The sequence below is a fragment of the Canis aureus genome, chromosome 34, assembly GCF_053574225.1.
Source record: "Canis aureus isolate CA01 chromosome 34, VMU_Caureus_v.1.0, whole genome shotgun sequence".
Classification (NCBI taxonomy): domain Eukaryota; kingdom Metazoa; phylum Chordata; class Mammalia; order Carnivora; family Canidae; genus Canis; species Canis aureus.
In genome coordinates, this window is record NC_135644.1 from 29,911,942 (window position 1) to 29,928,305 (window position 16,364).

The following is a 16,364-nucleotide window of genomic DNA, read 5'->3' on the forward strand; positions in this document are numbered from 1 at the left end:
CCCATTGAATAGAGAAAAGAACTGAGGCCATGTGAGGTACACATATTGCCCCATATGACCCACCTAGTATGTGGCAAAGCCGAATTCACGCCCAGGCAGGGGGAACCAGCCTGTAAGTGCCCTGGTGTGTTCTTAATCTCCTTTAGCCCTATCTGCATATAAAGTGGGACGTCAACAACTTAACTCTGGCCCAGATGCCCTTTCAGTGAGAGGCATACCGCACATCATCTCAGGATCCTCAGGGCTGCACTACTGTAGGTGTCATTCAAAGTTTCTGCCCAAGCATTTTTCTAAACCCAAGTTACTAATAAAATGAAGCTGAAGTGCCACACACCTCTGCACTTGCCACGTGCCGGGTCCACGTTTGTGCACCGTGGTGCTTTTCACACATGTGCCACACGGGAAAAACGTACAGTCCACAGTCAGGGTCACTGGGTGTAGTGGATATGCCAGGGAGCACAGCATGGGCTCAGATAAGAGCAAATCGTTCTGAGAGAACACATTGATTTCTGTTTTGAGGAAAAACCTGCAAAAATATACTCCATCTCCACTGCCTGTCAGTGGATTTCCCTCTTCTGTCCTGAACATACTGGAGATGCTGAGCTGGGAAGGGCTGAAGGAGAGCCCTTGGCCCCCCCGGGGGCTGTGTTGTTACTGCAACAACCGAAGACAAACCTCTCAGTAAGCCTGAGCTTGACTTGGGAGGCTGGGGGTGGTAGAGTACACACTGCTCCCGGGGTTTCCACGCAGTGTTCATCCTCTTCTAGCGCCTGCACTAGTCGTGTCAAAGACTCGTACCTAGAACAGCACCAAGGGTATTGACTGCGTACAGGGGGAGCAGCCGCCACCCAGACCGAGCGAGTGGGTGGGAGAACCTCCCAGCACCTCCCGAGTAGGGCCAAGCAGGAACGAGGAAGACAGGCCACGGGGGTCAGCGGTGCTACTGTGAAGCTAGAACATTCTTCGACACAATGGGCTGTGCTCCATCACACACAACCCTGACACGCCTCTCTCCTTTTGGGAGCCTTGCATTTTGCTTAGGACGTCACTGGCCTAAGTCTGTGCCGTGTGGTGCAGCGAGGCCTCCGGTGGCTCGGGCTGCGGCTGCGGGGCGGAGGGGCAGGAGGCCAGCGGCTGGAGGACGGCGTCCCGCATCCTCGCGGGCAGGTTGCTTGTTTGTCTTCTGCTGAGGCCTCGACTCGCCTGCAGGAAGGCGGAGCATCCTGAGCCCTTTCCCTGGTGTTCGATGCAAACTCTGAGGACTGTCAGGAGTGCCCTTGAGCATAGACATCCTCTTGCAGGTGTGCACTGCTGGGGCTTCTCACATCCTTTCTCCTGTCCTCTGACTTTACTTGTTGCAAACGGGTTAAAACAAACCAAAACCCTCAAAACTAGCGATCGAAAACATGGAGGAGTGGGGAAAAATTCAATGCGGTGGGAATTTACTGATTAACAACTGTGTAAAATCACAGAATCGTATCAAAATTGTAACTGTTTGAGTTACGGTGAGCTTTCACGGCTGGAGAGGTGATGGGCCTGCGGGACCCGGCGCGGCCGACAGGTGGGAGCGCGGAGGCTCGAACCGCGGGAGGGCGGGTCAGGGCGCCAAGGGCCCCAAGGGCTGCTCCTTCCCTCAACTCGGTCTCCTCGATTCTCCTGCGATGCACACGGCGCCGGGTGGTCGGGGACGACGCGGAACCAGCCCTCTGTATGGTTTCTTCCCTCACAGCTTAATCAGCGACCAAATAACCAACAGAAATGAAAATGACCAAATGTAGAGTCACCAACGTGTTTGAGCGACGTTAAAGGAGGAGAGAAGGCCCCCGATGCTGCGCTGCCTACGGGTGGGTCAGGGAAGGCTTCTCGGAGGCAGCGGTCATTGGGCGGAAAGAGCAATCGAACGTGGGTAAGAGTGACGGAGAGCGAACTGGGGGGCGTCATGCGAAAGGCCACCTGGCGTCGTTTTTTAGGGACATGGATAAAATGGCTCTTACCAAACATCACTCACTTCTCTTTTCTGTATTATTTTCTGTGGCAAACAGACTCCAGGGTGGCCGGGCTATACCCACTTCCATCTTCAGACGGGGCGGGCCCTTGCCCTTCAGTGTGGGCAGAGCGGACGCCGGCTTCCCCCCTGCTCCCCGCCTGCTTCCCCCCTGCTCCCCGCCTGCTTCCCCCCTGCTCCCCGCCAGCTTCCCGCCGGCTTCCCCCCTGCTTCCCCGCTGCTCCCCGCCTGCTTCCCCCCTGCTCCCCACCTGCTTCCCCCCTGCTTCCCCACTGCTCCCCGCCTGCTTCCCCCCTACTCCCCGCCGGCTCCCCGCCTGCTTCCCCCCTACTCCCCGCCGGCTTCCCGCTGCTTCCCCCCTGCTTCCCGCCTGCTTCACCCCTGCTTCCCGCCTGCTTCCCCCCTGCTCCCCGCCTGCTTCCCCCCTGCTCCCCGCCAGCTTCCCGCCGGCTTCCCCCCTGCTTCCCCGCTGCTCCCCGCCTGCTTCCCCCCTGCTCCCCACCTGCTTCCCCCCTGCTTCCCCACTGCTCCCCGCCTGCTTCCCCCCTACTCCCCGCCGGCTCCCCGCCTGCTTCCCCCCTACTCCCCGCCGGCTTCCCGCTGCTTCCCCCCTGCTTCCCGCCTGCTTCACCCCTGCTTCCCGCCTGCTTCCCCCCTGCTCCCCGCCTGCTTCCCCCCTGCTCCCCGCCTGCCTCCCGCCTGCTTCCCACCTGCTTCCCCCCTGCTCCCCGCCTGCCTCCCGCCTGCTCCCCGCCTGCCTCCCGCCTGCTCCCCGCCTGCTCCCCGCCTGCCTCCCGCCTGCTTCCCACCTGCTTCCCCCCTGCTCCCCGCCTGCTCCCCGCCTCCTTCCCCCCTGCTCCCCGCCTGCCTCCCGCCTGCTTCCCACCTGCTTCCCCCCTGCTCCCCGCCTGCCTCCCGCCTGCTCCCCGCCTGCCTCCCGCCTGCTTCCCCGCCTGCTTCCCGCCTGCTTCCCCCCTGCTCCCCGCCTGCTTCCCCCCTGCTCCCCGCCTGCCTCCCGCCTGCTTCCCACCTGCTTCCCCCCTGCTCCCCGCCTGCCTCCCGCCTGCTCCCCGCCTGCTCCCCGCCTGCCTCGCGCCTGCTTCCCCACCTGCTTCCCGCCTGCTTCCCGCCTGCTTCCCCCCTGCTTCCCGCCTGCTTCCCACCTGCTTCCCCCCTGCTCCCCGCCTGCTCCCCGCCTGCTTCCCCCCTGCTCCCCACCGGCTTCCCGCCTGCCTCCCGCCTGCTTCCCGCCTGCTTCCCGCCTGCTTCCCACCTGCTTCCCCCCTGCCTCCCGCCTGCTTCCCCGCCTGCTTCCCGCCTGCTTCCCACCTGCTTCCCCCCTGCTTCCCGCCTGCTTCCCCCCTGCTCCCCGCCTGCTCCCCGCCTGCTTCCCCCCTGCTTCCTGCCTGCTCCCTGCCTGCTTCCCGCCTGCTTCCCACCTGCTTCCCCCCTGCTTCCCGCCTGCTTCCCCCCTGCTCCCCGCCTGCTTCCCCCCTGCTTCCCGCCCGCTCCCCGCCTGTTTCCCCCCTACTCCCCGCCGGCTTCCCGCCTGCTTCCCCCCTGCTCCCCGCCTGCTCCCCGCCTGCTCCCCGCCTGCCTCCCGCCTGCCTCCCGCCAACTGGGGGATGTCACAGCTGGTGGGGCCGAGGCTGCGGTGCGGACGCTCCCCCGGCCGCGGGCTCTGGTGCCTGAGCTGCCCTGCGGTGGGCGGCCCGGGGCGGGGGCGAGGTCCCCGAGAAGCCGCGGCACAGCCAGCAGGGCCGGGCCGTGGGCCGCAGCCGGGACGGACCGAGCCCGAGCGGGGCCGCAGCCCGGAGGCCCCGGAACCGGGCGGCAGGGACGCGGGGAGTCTAGGCCACTCGCCTCCTACCGATTCATGCCCGTCCGCGGAGATGATCACTGGTTCCTTATATGCATTGTAAAAGGCTTTTACAGGGGGACGCTTAGACTCTCATTCAAGAATACGTCAGGGGCAGCCCGGGGGCGCAGCGGGTCAGCGCCGCCTGCAGCCCAGGGCCTGGTCCTCGGGTCCCGGGGTCGAGGCCCGCGTCCGGCTCCCTGCGTGGGGCCTGCTTCTCCCTCTGCCTGTGTCTCGGCCTCTCTCTCTCTCTCTCTCTGTGTCTCTCTCTCTCATGAATAAATAAATAAAATCTTAAAAAATAAAATTAAAAAAAAAAAAAGAATACATCAAGACATTCTAACCCCCCCCCTTTTAATCTTTATGGTCTAATAAGCGTTAGACTGAAAACTGCACAGAAATGGAGACCTGCGTGACTAAGTGCAGCACTTCACATGTGAATGATCCACCTGAGTGTGGATTCCAGATTCCATGGGATGAATGAGCCATACGAACTCGGATAAACTCCTTAACCTGTGGAAGGTGCAAAAGAAATAGTCATTGTAGTGACTTCATAGGCTGCTGAGGAAATGAGGAAGGTAGTACGCTCAAAGTACCATGGCGTGGAGTGAGCGCTCAAAAATCTTAACTACTATAATGTCAAAAAAGCTATAAATGCCTTTTGTTCAGGTATACAGACTTTTTGCAGTAAAGTATTTCATAATCTAATGACAAATTATCATCTTATTATTCCAGTTTTTGTATTTTTAGATACAAATGAGAAAATTTTCACGTTTGACTACATTCCTGCTGCTGGATTGGAACAATTTTAAGGCAATTTTCAGTGATTTTAGTCATACATTAAGACATTTGCAACTGCAGATAGTAGTAATTAAGGCAGTGATTTACAAATATTTTCACAGGGCTCAATGATCTTAATCACTTTAATAGTTTTTAATGTAGTCTTTAATCTTACTTTTTTTTGCTTCCTGCCCAGTGTTCACTGTTTACTGAAGTAAGGAGTACTCTGCAAAGTTACAGATTTTATCACAAATTTTTAAGAACATTAATAGTGTATGGTTACCATGTAGTATGATTAAAAATTTCTGCCTGGCAACAAACCAATGCTGCTTCAGTATTTTATAGAACATAAACACTTGGACCTAATGCATATTTGGTGATTATTAACACATTAGCATAATTTTATATTTTAAATAATTTCTAGATAATTAACTTTTATAAGTTTTAAAAAAAATTTTAGGTATACAACATGGGAATCAAAAAGTCTTGTAAGAAATTGACTATGTGGGAAAATATTAGACCATGTTAATAGACCAAATATGAATTACTTTAAAATTATCTACACTAAAGTAGTATTTAAATTTTGTCTCATAGCCTTATAGCCAAGGTCTTTACTCTTAAATATGGTCAATCGTAACACTAACAAAACGTTAAGGACATTTTAACAAACCTTGTTAATGAAAATTCAATTTAAGGCTTTCTTAAAAAAGGAGAGGAAGCTCCATGGCATTTTACATGGTGAGTTTATTTCATTAGAACATATTATTAGTCCTTAGCCAGTCTGACATGTGTTATTATACATAAATATAAAATTTCCAACTGTCCTATCAAGATGGGCTAAAGACATAAAATTTAGATGGCTTTTGAAAAAAAAAATAGTTGCTGATGTGGTTTTGTTTTCCACTTTAAAAAAAGAGCTAGGTATCATTTATTAAGCAGACCTTAAGTATTTCCAGTCACCTATTATATGTTCTCTGAAATACTATTTTTATGATTTTATATTTTTTATAGTATAATAAGAAATTCTCATGAGACAAGCTCTTAAATATTTTTTAAGTTATAATTTATCAAATTTTAATTGGACAGTGGTTTCTTTTAAGTTTTTACTTATTTGAGAGAGTGTGCACATGTGGGGGGGGGTAGGGCAGAGGGAGAAGGAGAAGCAGACTCCCCACTGAGCAGGGAGCCCAGTGCTGGCTCCATCCCAAGACCCTGGGATCATGACCTGAGCTGAAGGCAGATGATTAACCCATTGAGCCACCTGGGCAGCCCCAGACAGTAGTTACTCAATTATGCAAGCAAAGGCAGAAACATCAATGACAAAATGATGCGGGTCAATGGTTAATCCAAAGGAAAAAAAAATTTTGACTTTATAAGATAGAACTTTTAATACATACTTTTATAATACAAGAAATTGTTGCAGCCAACCTGCCCTCTCCATTGTTTCACCTTGACAAAATAAAATTCAATTTTTATGCATGTGTAAACTATTTTAGATAAGGCACATACAGCAGAGATGGAATAATGGTTTTGACATAAGTTTCCTAGAATTCAGGCTTTTCCTATGAGAAGGAGGTTCAGAAAGAAGTCATTCTTCCTAATATAAAATATTAATTATACACTTCCTCATTATATCAAGAGAAAACGCACCAAATTGTACATCTCAGATCATTCATAAGGTAGTCAACCAAGAGGTTTTAGTAACACTTGTGACAAATGAATAATTCTTAATATGAACATCAAGTAAGTGTAGCAGAACCACCTCATGCTATGATCCTTGTGAACTTCTTAAATGGGATTTTAATTTAAATGCAGTGTATTGGGATGGGATTCCCTAACAGAGAATTGGTATTCCCTGTGACAGTTCCTCGGACGGGAAACTGGAGGTCAAATAGGGAGTGGGTCTGAAATTTGAGTAGTCTACTTAGTTTAAGGGTACTCCCAGATGCTGGGGTTATATGAATGCAATCCCAAGGAGGTAGGCCAGGAAAGCCGAGCTAAAAACAGATTATGTCCTCAAAGACCCCTGAGCCTTTCCACCAATAGGGCCACAGTGCCAAGTAAGGTCAAATCACTAAATTCTTTCCATGTGGCCTTTCCTAACTACCTTATCTAAAATGGCACAGCTACTCGGGCCCAGTCCCTTTTCATGATCTACTAATCTGCTTAGCTACTATCACAATCAAGCATACTATTTAATTATTTCTTATTTACTGTCTTCCTACTATAAGTGCTCCACAAAGATAAGGATTATTGTCTATTTTTTATACTCCTAGATCCCCAGGACCTAGAAGAATGACTGGCACATATTAAATAATCAATAAATGTTTGTTAAATAAATAATTAAATTATTCCTTTTAAGTCAGATCAACTCATTCTATGTAACTTTTCATTTTTGTTTCCTTTGTAAAGTTTCCCTTAAATAATTTAAGGTTAATGAATAGACTAAAGCCACAGAGTGATTCTGTTATTTCTTTCTAAATTTAGAATGTTTGGGCTTGATTTTGTCAGGGGAGAAAGTGCAAAGAAAAAGCCTATTTCTGTTTGTCTATCTCAAATGCCAAGAAATTTCTAATGCAAAAATAAAAAGTTCTCGGTGTCAATGAGCATGGGTTATAGATATATGATAAAGGTTGGTCATAAAAGAGACAATGAACAGAACATAGACAATTCAAAAAGAGGAAACCACAGGACTAAAAGAGGTCCTTACTAAAGAGAATTACTATCACATCATGTTTATAATTTAATATTTGTTGACTATACTTACCAGGCTAATGTATATTTTAAATAAACTAGAGTATCTATTATTCTCAGCAAATCATTTCACAATCCTCAAAAATCCTACTTTAGGAAGTTTTTCAGATACAATCATAAGGTCATATCTCAACTGGGTAGAGTCTAACATTCTAGGATACTCCAGATTCTGATGCTAAGAGTATTCAAAATGAGGTCAATGGCAACCCTAATGAATTCTATTTTAGCAAGACTTATTCTTTTATAGATGTGAAATTATGTATTCACTAACTCGAAAAGGAAGGAATTTAAAGTCCTAGGGAACGCACCTGGGAGCCTTTAGATATTTGTTGTAGTTTAGGAGACAAATCAACACTTTTATGCTTTATGTCTTCAACCAAGGCTTACGGGACTGGAAAACTCACAGATAATAGTGTCCTAAATATCTGTGAGTTCTAAGTAAAAAGGCTTTTTGTTTTGATTTTTAAATCTTGTCTTATCTGCCAGATATTCACCCAAAGTTATAACCAGACATTAACCTGTAACTTCTAATTCATTTTCATTCGGTGTGCAGACAGTATGATTTTCACATGAATCAGGATTACAAATTCAAGATAGTTCAGTAAGAGATGGACACCTGAAAATTAGGCTGCATGTACGTCTGCATTCTGTTGACGGAATTTGTTTTTAAATGAAGGCCTTAAATTCTAATGTTCAAAAATCCAAACTACTGAGAGGGAATAGATCTTGACCTCTTTGTACTGACTCCGTGAAAGATTACAGAAAAGGAATATTACATGACATTGTTGTGCCCAAGATCGCGAATCCGAGAAACCCCGAGGAGCCGACCCCGATGCAAACACACGAGGGTTGATTTAGGAGCTGGAGCTTGGGCCCAAGTGTACCCCACACAACGGAGCAGGGACTTGGACCCCGAGGGGGGTTTCAGCTGAGTTGTACGGTCTGGTCTCGGGGACCTCCAGGAGGGGGGGAGGAATCCCTCAAGTCTGTTTACATTCTGATACGGCCTTCAAGGGCATTGAGCTCTGTTCTCATTCTAATAGGGGCTTCCTGCCCTTGGCTTGGGCTCTGTTCTTATGCTAATGTGGGGCTTTCTAGGGCGTTAAGCTGTAAGCTGCTTTCTTCCTGTAGCTGAAGTAAGGTGAGGTTCAGCTCTTATTCACAGGGGCCTGGGATGGCTGGACTTGTGCTAACGCTGAACTTAAAGTGGAATGACCTTCATTTGCTCGGCCTCCACAACATCTCACATTGTATATATTGCCTCTAGTGTAGTTCAAAGTATCCCCACGAAAGGACCCTGCAATTATCTGTGTGATGCAACATATCAGCAAGAAGATGTGTCATTAAGTAACAGGAGCTGAACTCAAACTAGGGCCACTGTAATGCAGATGGGATTGGTTCGTGAAAAGACAATATTTAGAAAAAAAAATGAGGTCTGTATTGTATAAGTAAAACAGAACATCCCATTACTTTCAATTGGCTTGATATTCCAAGTTAAAGTTATTGTCATTACAGACTTTATTAATAGAACTTTTTGGCTGAGTATATTACCATTTCATATCATTTTTTTTAAGGGAAAAGGCAAGGTATGTATTTCTTTTGACTTCCTTGTGTAACATAAAGCGGCGGTTATGTTTTGTAAAATCTGAATGTGTTCATTAACAACTAGAGTCTTAAAATGAAATGCAATTTAAAAGAATTATGAAATCTCCAAGTGGACACACCGGGTTTTGCACTGCCGAAGGCCAGAGAAAATCTAATGTGGACTCACGTAGTCTCTATTACTCGAAGAATCCAGTAGGTGGAAGCCTTTCCCTTTTAAAATTCAAACTGCTTCAAAGGCCTGTGGTTGTGTTTGCTATTCCTGTGAGAGGAGCCGGAAATAGCTGGGTAGTGTGGGGGGTGGGAAGCACTTGCCCTCCTCCTCCTAAGGGCACATCACAAAGACCACAATTGACCGGCTTCGTCCGTGGTTTGAAAATCGCATGATCAAAGGCAAGTTGTTTTGACCCCCATGAGGTGAAAGGGAAACGGAAGAACAAATAAATCGATTGATTTCTGGAGCCGGGCTCTTGGTGGCCGCAGCTTGGTTGTCTTCCTGCATTAGTGTCCACAGGCTCGTTGGCCTCTCTCGGTGGTGAATTCCTTAGGCTGGTGACTACGTCTGTTTCCTTACGTCGTGGCTCTTTGCTCAGACGCGCAGAGGACCCGCCGCCGGTGCTCAGAGCTGCATGGCCCAGGGTCTGTCCCGAGGGCGGCTGCTGAGCGCCCTGCTGGGATCCGCTGTCCCCGCCAGGGGGTCCGGCCCCTCTCTCGGGCTGGTGACGCTGCCTCTACCAGAGTCCTGAGCATGTTGTCTGGGGACGCCTGAAGATTGATCTTACCCTTTGTGGAGGCCGAGAAAATTAGGGCCAGACCCCCTCAGGTCCAGCCGTCCCAGGCCCGGGGAGAAGGGCTCACTTCAGTTACGGGGAAGGGCAGCCCCGGCCTCGGAAGGCCCACGTCACAGTGAGAGCAGAGCTTAAGAAATCCCCCCTTCGGGGGGCCCCTAGGCCAGCTGGGAGCCCTCGGGGTCCAAGGCCCTGCCGTGGGGGGTCCTGGGGCCCAAGCTGGCCGGGGTCCAAGGCCCTGCCCTGTGGGGGGTCCTGGGGCCCAAGCCGGCCGGGGTCCAAGGCCCTGCCGTGGGGGTCCTGGGGCCCAAGCTGGCCGGGGTCCAAGGCCCTGCCCTGTGGGGTCCTGGGGCCCAAGCTGGCCGGGGTCCAAGGCCCTGCCGTGGGGGGTCCTGGGGCCCCAGCTCCGCCGCGCTGGCCTCGCTGTGGCTCCCGGGTGCCTCGGACTCGCGGCCTTGGGCACAGCAGCCGGCCTGAGGCGTGGATGCTCGCGTTCTAAATGACTGATCAGATTTAATGATTCCGCTGCGATAAGGCGCTCCTGGTCGCCGGACCGGCTGGTTCGCTCTCGGTCTCTTGGAAACACTTTCAAACCTCAAGAGACTTAAGATGTCAGCGTTCGAGCGCTTCCCGGCTCAGGGTAAGCGACGTACTTTTGTCAGTTCAAATCTCGATGTGGAAGTCACACTTGGGCAGGAAACCCACACCGTCCCTTAATGCTAAAGGGTCCGCTGAATGCTGATTTCCCGTGTGTCCACAGGTCAAGCTAACGCAGGGATGATGCACGAGGGCAACCTGCGCCCCGGGAGCCGGGCCCGGAGACCACACTCCGCACCTTCCACGGACTCGCCTCCCATCAGTCAACGGCGCCCGCTCCCTTTGTGACTCAATTTTGAAGTTGATAGTTAAGCCTTAATTTAGAGCCTTATCTCTGGTAATGGCTCTTAACTGCTTTAACTGCTCATCAGTTTTCCTTGTGCTAAGCAAGAGTCATCAGCTCACATTTCATTGAAAACTCATTTAACCATCTCCCATATGCTTTTAAGGACAAAAAAGCAATACACTTAATTAAGATTTGAAAAACAACAGCTACAACGACTTCTCTAGGTTAATAGTATGTAAGCTATTCTTTCTTCAACAGGCGGAGATCTGGATAAAATATTTGAATGATGTTTACTGAATACTGGAAATTCATCATGTATCCAAATGCCTTACAGCGATGCAATTAAACAATTTTCTAATTTGCAAAATAGAGGGTTTCATCTCCCAGTCAAGCCCCTATTTCTGTACTGCACAAGAACAAGGCAGAAGGAAGCCGGAAAAGGGAGGAGACCAGAAGTAAAGGAAATACCCCGTTACAAGTGGTGAACTGTTCCAGCTGACAAGTGTGAAGGGGGACCTCACAGAAGGCTCAGGAGGGTTATCGCATATTTGAACACAACGTTAGCCTCACAACTTATGAGAACAAAAATAGCACTCAGATGTATGAAATCTGCCTAAATAAGCAAAACAAGGCATGATACACATAAAACCCACAGAGCTATGAGTATCTGTGTTATTACTCATATTCTATTTACAAATCTTTAGAAGTCCTTAAAGCAGTACTCCTGCTACCCATGTAGTACACGGTTACAAAGTCAAGGTAAGATTTGTACCCAAGATGCACAACCGTTTGTTTTAATCATTCTGAGATCAAAACGGAGTTTGTGTCTTTGACTTAGCTGGTTTGTACGACAAAGTAATCTTTTAAATTAATTATTTAAAATGTACACATGAGATGTTCATTTATTTTAAAAGTAGGTATGGCTTCTATCCAAGATTCTGGAGAAAAAGAAAGTCCAGTGATGGGGTTCTTCGGTCTGTCCATATTGTCTTTGTGATCTTCAACAGATAATATATATTTTTTGCATGTCGCTTTTCTTCTTAGTCAACTGGGGAGCTGGACTAGATGATCTGTAAATTACCTTCAAGGTCTGGAATTATTAGAGACATGGGCGGACAGAATCAAAGAAAGAAGGGACAGAAAAAATCCCATTGCCATTCAGATTCAAGTCTCAATTTATTTTTATTAAAAAAAAATTTGTTTTTAAGATTCTATCTATCTATCTATCTATCTATCTATCCAGTGCTGGAGCCGGAGGAGGGGGAGAGACAGAGAGAGAGGAAAAGAGAGACTCCCAAGCAGAAGTGGTGAGGAGTGCAGAGCCTGACAGTGGCCTAGATCCTACAACCCTTAGATCACGACCTGAGCCAAAGTCAAGGGTTGGTAGCTTAACCGACTGAGCCACCCCTCAAGTCACACTTTAAATTTTGAGAACATACATATAATAGAACTTTGATTTTGTCCTGTCCTTCCTGTATTTACTGGAATGTCTAAAACAGCTAAGTTCAATGTTTCTTTTTTTTTTTCTTTCTAATTAATGTGTTTCCTCATATATTATGCCAGATGCCTCAGTCTCAGCATCTGGTAATAAATTACAAGTGCCAAAGCTTTATTACAAAATAAGGAATTCTTTGTACACATTATTAATTTTTCAAACTGTTCTTGTGACTTTAATCGACTTTAGCATTAAAATACTTAGTGAATTATTTTGAATTTTTAAAAACAAAATTTAATTTAGCTTATCTTAATTCCTAGAAACAGTATCCTTTAAAAAATAATGTTCTTTAATATATGTTCTATATATTTATATATAAATTTATATATAAATGATGAAATGGAAGGCTAAGTCTATCTTCTAACTTTTTTTTTCTATCTTCTAACTTATTTTAATGTTTTAAAAAGGAAAAAAGTAAATGGAGTTTATAACATTTTGATTATTTGAATTCACCTGTAAAAGGCATGATTTTTTAAAAAAAATATAGAGAAATATATGCTTACTATGAACAACTTCAAATATACAGAAAAGGAAGAAAAATAAATAGTCACACGTAACTCACACTATCCAGAAATAAGCAAAAGTTTTGTTTTTTTTTTACCACGTTTCAATATTTATATTTATTTTTCATCTAACTGAAAACATACTGCATTTTACATTTTGGAGTTTTTAAATATTTTATTGTACTTTCTAAGCAATTTCATGATGAAAAACACTTTATAAATATTTTAATGCATACATGATAATCTGTTTGATGTACCATCATTTACTCAGGCTCCTATTGTTGACAGATCTTATTCCTGTAAAATATTACAAGTAACCGTGTGATAAATACACTTGTCCATAAATATTTGCATGAATTTTGTAATAATGTGTAAACCTCTTTGTTAATAGGGCTCCAGAGACTAAAAATCTCTTTTCTATTGCCTCTAGTTGCTAAGGAAAATTTACAACCACACAAATAAATCAGCAAAGCAGAAGAAATAGTGAAGTTTTCCAAACCCTAAGATCTTTAGGCCCCCTGGATTATTAGTCTGAGTAAGTTCTATTCTTCTGTCTAGATGAACTTCAAGTTAGTGTGACTATAAAATCTCACTCAATTTGCTGTTTTTATATGTTTTGAATTTGGAATGGATGTGCAAGTTTACCATTTTGTGTAAACCCAAGTAACTTTCTTGTAATCCAAAAAAAGGGGCTTATTTGCTTTTTATAAAGCCATTAAACTTTAGAATCTTCTCAAAAATGTCTGAACTGAATTACCAAAAAGTAGTCTTGTAAATACTCCAGTCTTGATGAAAGCATCTCTTCCTTTCTACTATGTTATAATAATGTATTGAATATGATTTTGAACAATAGAGTTCCATTTTGTTACTGTATTTGTCTATGTCAGGTGTAAGCACTTAAACCTACTCTTTTAAATCTAGAAGAGCTCTGTGTTTTTTTTTTTAAAGATTTTATTTATCTATTCATGAGAGACAGAGAGAGAGAGACAGAGGGGGTGGGGGCAGAGACACAGGCAGAGGGTGAAGTAGGCTCCATGCAGGAAGCCCCGCCTGGGACTCGATCCCCGTTCTCCAGGATCAGGCCCTGGACTGAAGGTGGTGCTAAACAGCTGAGCTACCCGGGGCTGCCCTTGATAAGCTGTTTTGAATAAATTGTTCATTCTACCTAAATATGGGATATGTGAGTACTTCTAGACATGTTTTGCCAAGCTTTTGATCACAATGACCCCCAAAGATTAATGTTTCTATGGGAAATAAACATTTAATGAAAGCACTAACATGTATGAGGACTATCTTTTCTAATCATTATGAAAATAGAAGATATGAAAAATTATGGGCAGGTTTATAAAATTGTTTTTGAAAATGAGTTTGTTTGGGGATGCCTGGGTGGCTCAGTTGGTTGAGCGTCCAACTCTTGATTTCTACTCAGGTCGTGATCTCAGGGTTGTGAGATCCAGCCCTGCCTCAAGCTCCATGGTGAGCATGAAGCCTACTTGAGATTCTCTCTCCCTCTTCTTTTGCCTCTCCCCCCGCCACTTGTATTCACATGCTCTCTCTGTCTCTAAAAAAAAGAAAAAAAGGAAAGAAAAGAAAATGAAATTGTTTATTAAACCTAAGGACATGTTTCATATCTTCTCTCCACTCAGGATCAGACTACAGCTGCAAGTCAGGCAAAATGAATTCCTGCACGGTAGAAAATAAAAATGTCTACTCCTGCTAACAGAAGATAAGATACCTGAAATTATACAGTTTTGGGTCCATTTGGCCTCCTCAAGGACTTACTCTTCTTACTATTGCCTATCTTAGCCTTAATCATTAACTTCTCCCTTTCTGCTAGATCATTTTCATACATACCCTCTAAGTATTTTTGATAAAAAAATACAGTCAAAACTACAATAACAAGAGACACTTTTCATGCCATGCTGTCACCTTCTTTCATACACACAAAATAACTTCTGGAAGGAAACATTTGACAAAAGCATTTCTCAATGCTGGCAGCATATTAGAATTCCTGAGGAACTCTTAAAATACTCCAAGCTCTAAAAATACTGCTAAGTAAGCTCTTTCCTCTATACCTTTCCTCCCTCCCAGAAGCTCTGGTTTAACTGATTTGAGATTAGACTGGTTTAGGATTAGACTACCGATAACTTCCAAAGTTCCATAGGTAATTCTAAGATGAATCCAGGGTTGAAAGACATTAGTTTCTATTCTTTTTTTCAATTCCCATCAATGCTACTCCATTGAAACTCTACTACCTGAGGTCACCAATCACTTCCATGTTATCAGATACAATAGTCACATTTTGTCCTCATCTTACCTTCTCTTCAGCATCCCAAGTGACAATTCCCTTCCTGACAGTTTACTTTTTCTCAGCTTCCACAACACCACAGTCTTCTGTTTTTTGTTTTTGTTTTTGTTTCTTTTCTTTTTCTTTTTTTTTTTTTTCCCCGTCTAAACAGTGACTCTGGATTATCTTTGGTGCCTCCTCTTTTGCTAGGTTTTGAAATGTTATTACATCCTGAGGTTCAATTCTGAGAATCTTTGTTTTAATCTAAACTTTCTCTTTAGGGAGTCTCATTTAGTCCAATGGGTTTAAATACTATCTACATAGCTGACTCTCAAATTGTTAACATTAATCCTGACAACTCAATATTTGTAAATCCAACTGCTTATTTGACATCTATACTTGAATATCTAGGAGGGCACCTCAACAACTACAAAATAAAACTCTGGATTCAAGTCTACTCAATCTGAAGCTGCTCTTTTCTAATTTTCTCCATTTATTTTATTATATTTGATTTTTAAAAAGATTTGATTTATTTATTTGAGAGAGAGAGAGCATGAGTGAGAGGAAGAGCAGAGGGGGAGGGAGAGGGACAAGCAGACTCTGTGCTGAGTGTTGAGCCCTCCTGAAGGCTCCATCCCAGGATCCTGAGATCATGACCTGACCCAGACCAAGAGTTGGATGCTCAACCAACTGAACCACCCTGGCACCCCTCAATTTTCTCCATTTAAGCAAATAGGTATCTCTAACCACTCAGTAGCTAATAGTTAAAATTGAGATTTTTTTTTTACTTCTATTTCTCTTATAATTCTCCTCCATCCATCTATTAGAGGGGACCACTCTACTATGATATATACCAGTTTCGATTGCTATGCCATCCTGCTTATCACAGTCCCCTTTAAAACTACCATGAGTTCCCCTTTGGGCTGTGAAAATAGCCTTCAAACTAGTTTTTTTGCTTATACTCTTTCTTCTTTATATTCTATACCCCAAAGAGCCACCAGAGTAATTTTTTTGAAAATTTAAGTCACATTTTAATATGCTTTACAAACCTTCCAAGGAGTTCCTACAACCTAAAATAAAATCAGACTCCTTAGAGCAGTCTAGAAGACTCTGCACTAGCCTGTCTACTTGTACATCTATATCTTGTAACAGTCACTCCCTTATTATGCCTTACTAGCTACTGTGGACTGATGTAGTCCCTCCTCCCCCACATTCAGATGTTGAGACTCTAACCTCCAATGTGACTACATCTGAAGATTGGGCCTTTAGGACATAATCAAGGTTACGTGACATCGTAAATGTTGGTCCCTAATCCGATAGGATTGGAAGCTATGTAAGAAGAGGAAGAAGAAAGATCTTCACACACCCACAAAGAAGAGGTCCTGTGAGCACACAGTGAGATGCTGACA

The 16,364-nt window shown here is 45.3% G+C and overlaps 1 protein-coding gene and 1 long non-coding RNA gene across 7 annotated transcripts in view; one reads left to right on the forward strand and one right to left on the reverse strand.

Moving 5' to 3' along the window:
* Window positions 1-16,364, reverse strand: part of GALNT13 (polypeptide N-acetylgalactosaminyltransferase 13) — a 537,911-nt gene that overhangs the window by 63,625 nt on the left and 457,922 nt on the right. The window lies entirely within an intron of this gene.
* LOC144304527 (uncharacterized) lies at window positions 10,063-15,427 on the forward strand. Of its 2 annotated transcripts, XR_013371478.1 has the most exons (5): window positions 10,063-10,427; window positions 10,548-11,429; window positions 13,099-13,203; window positions 14,098-14,144; window positions 14,315-15,427. It is a non-coding gene; the product is annotated as an uncharacterized LOC144304527 (long non-coding RNA). The 2 variants fall into 2 exon arrangements; XR_013371479.1 differs by lacking the exon at window positions 14,098-14,144 and having other exon boundaries at window positions 10,073-10,427.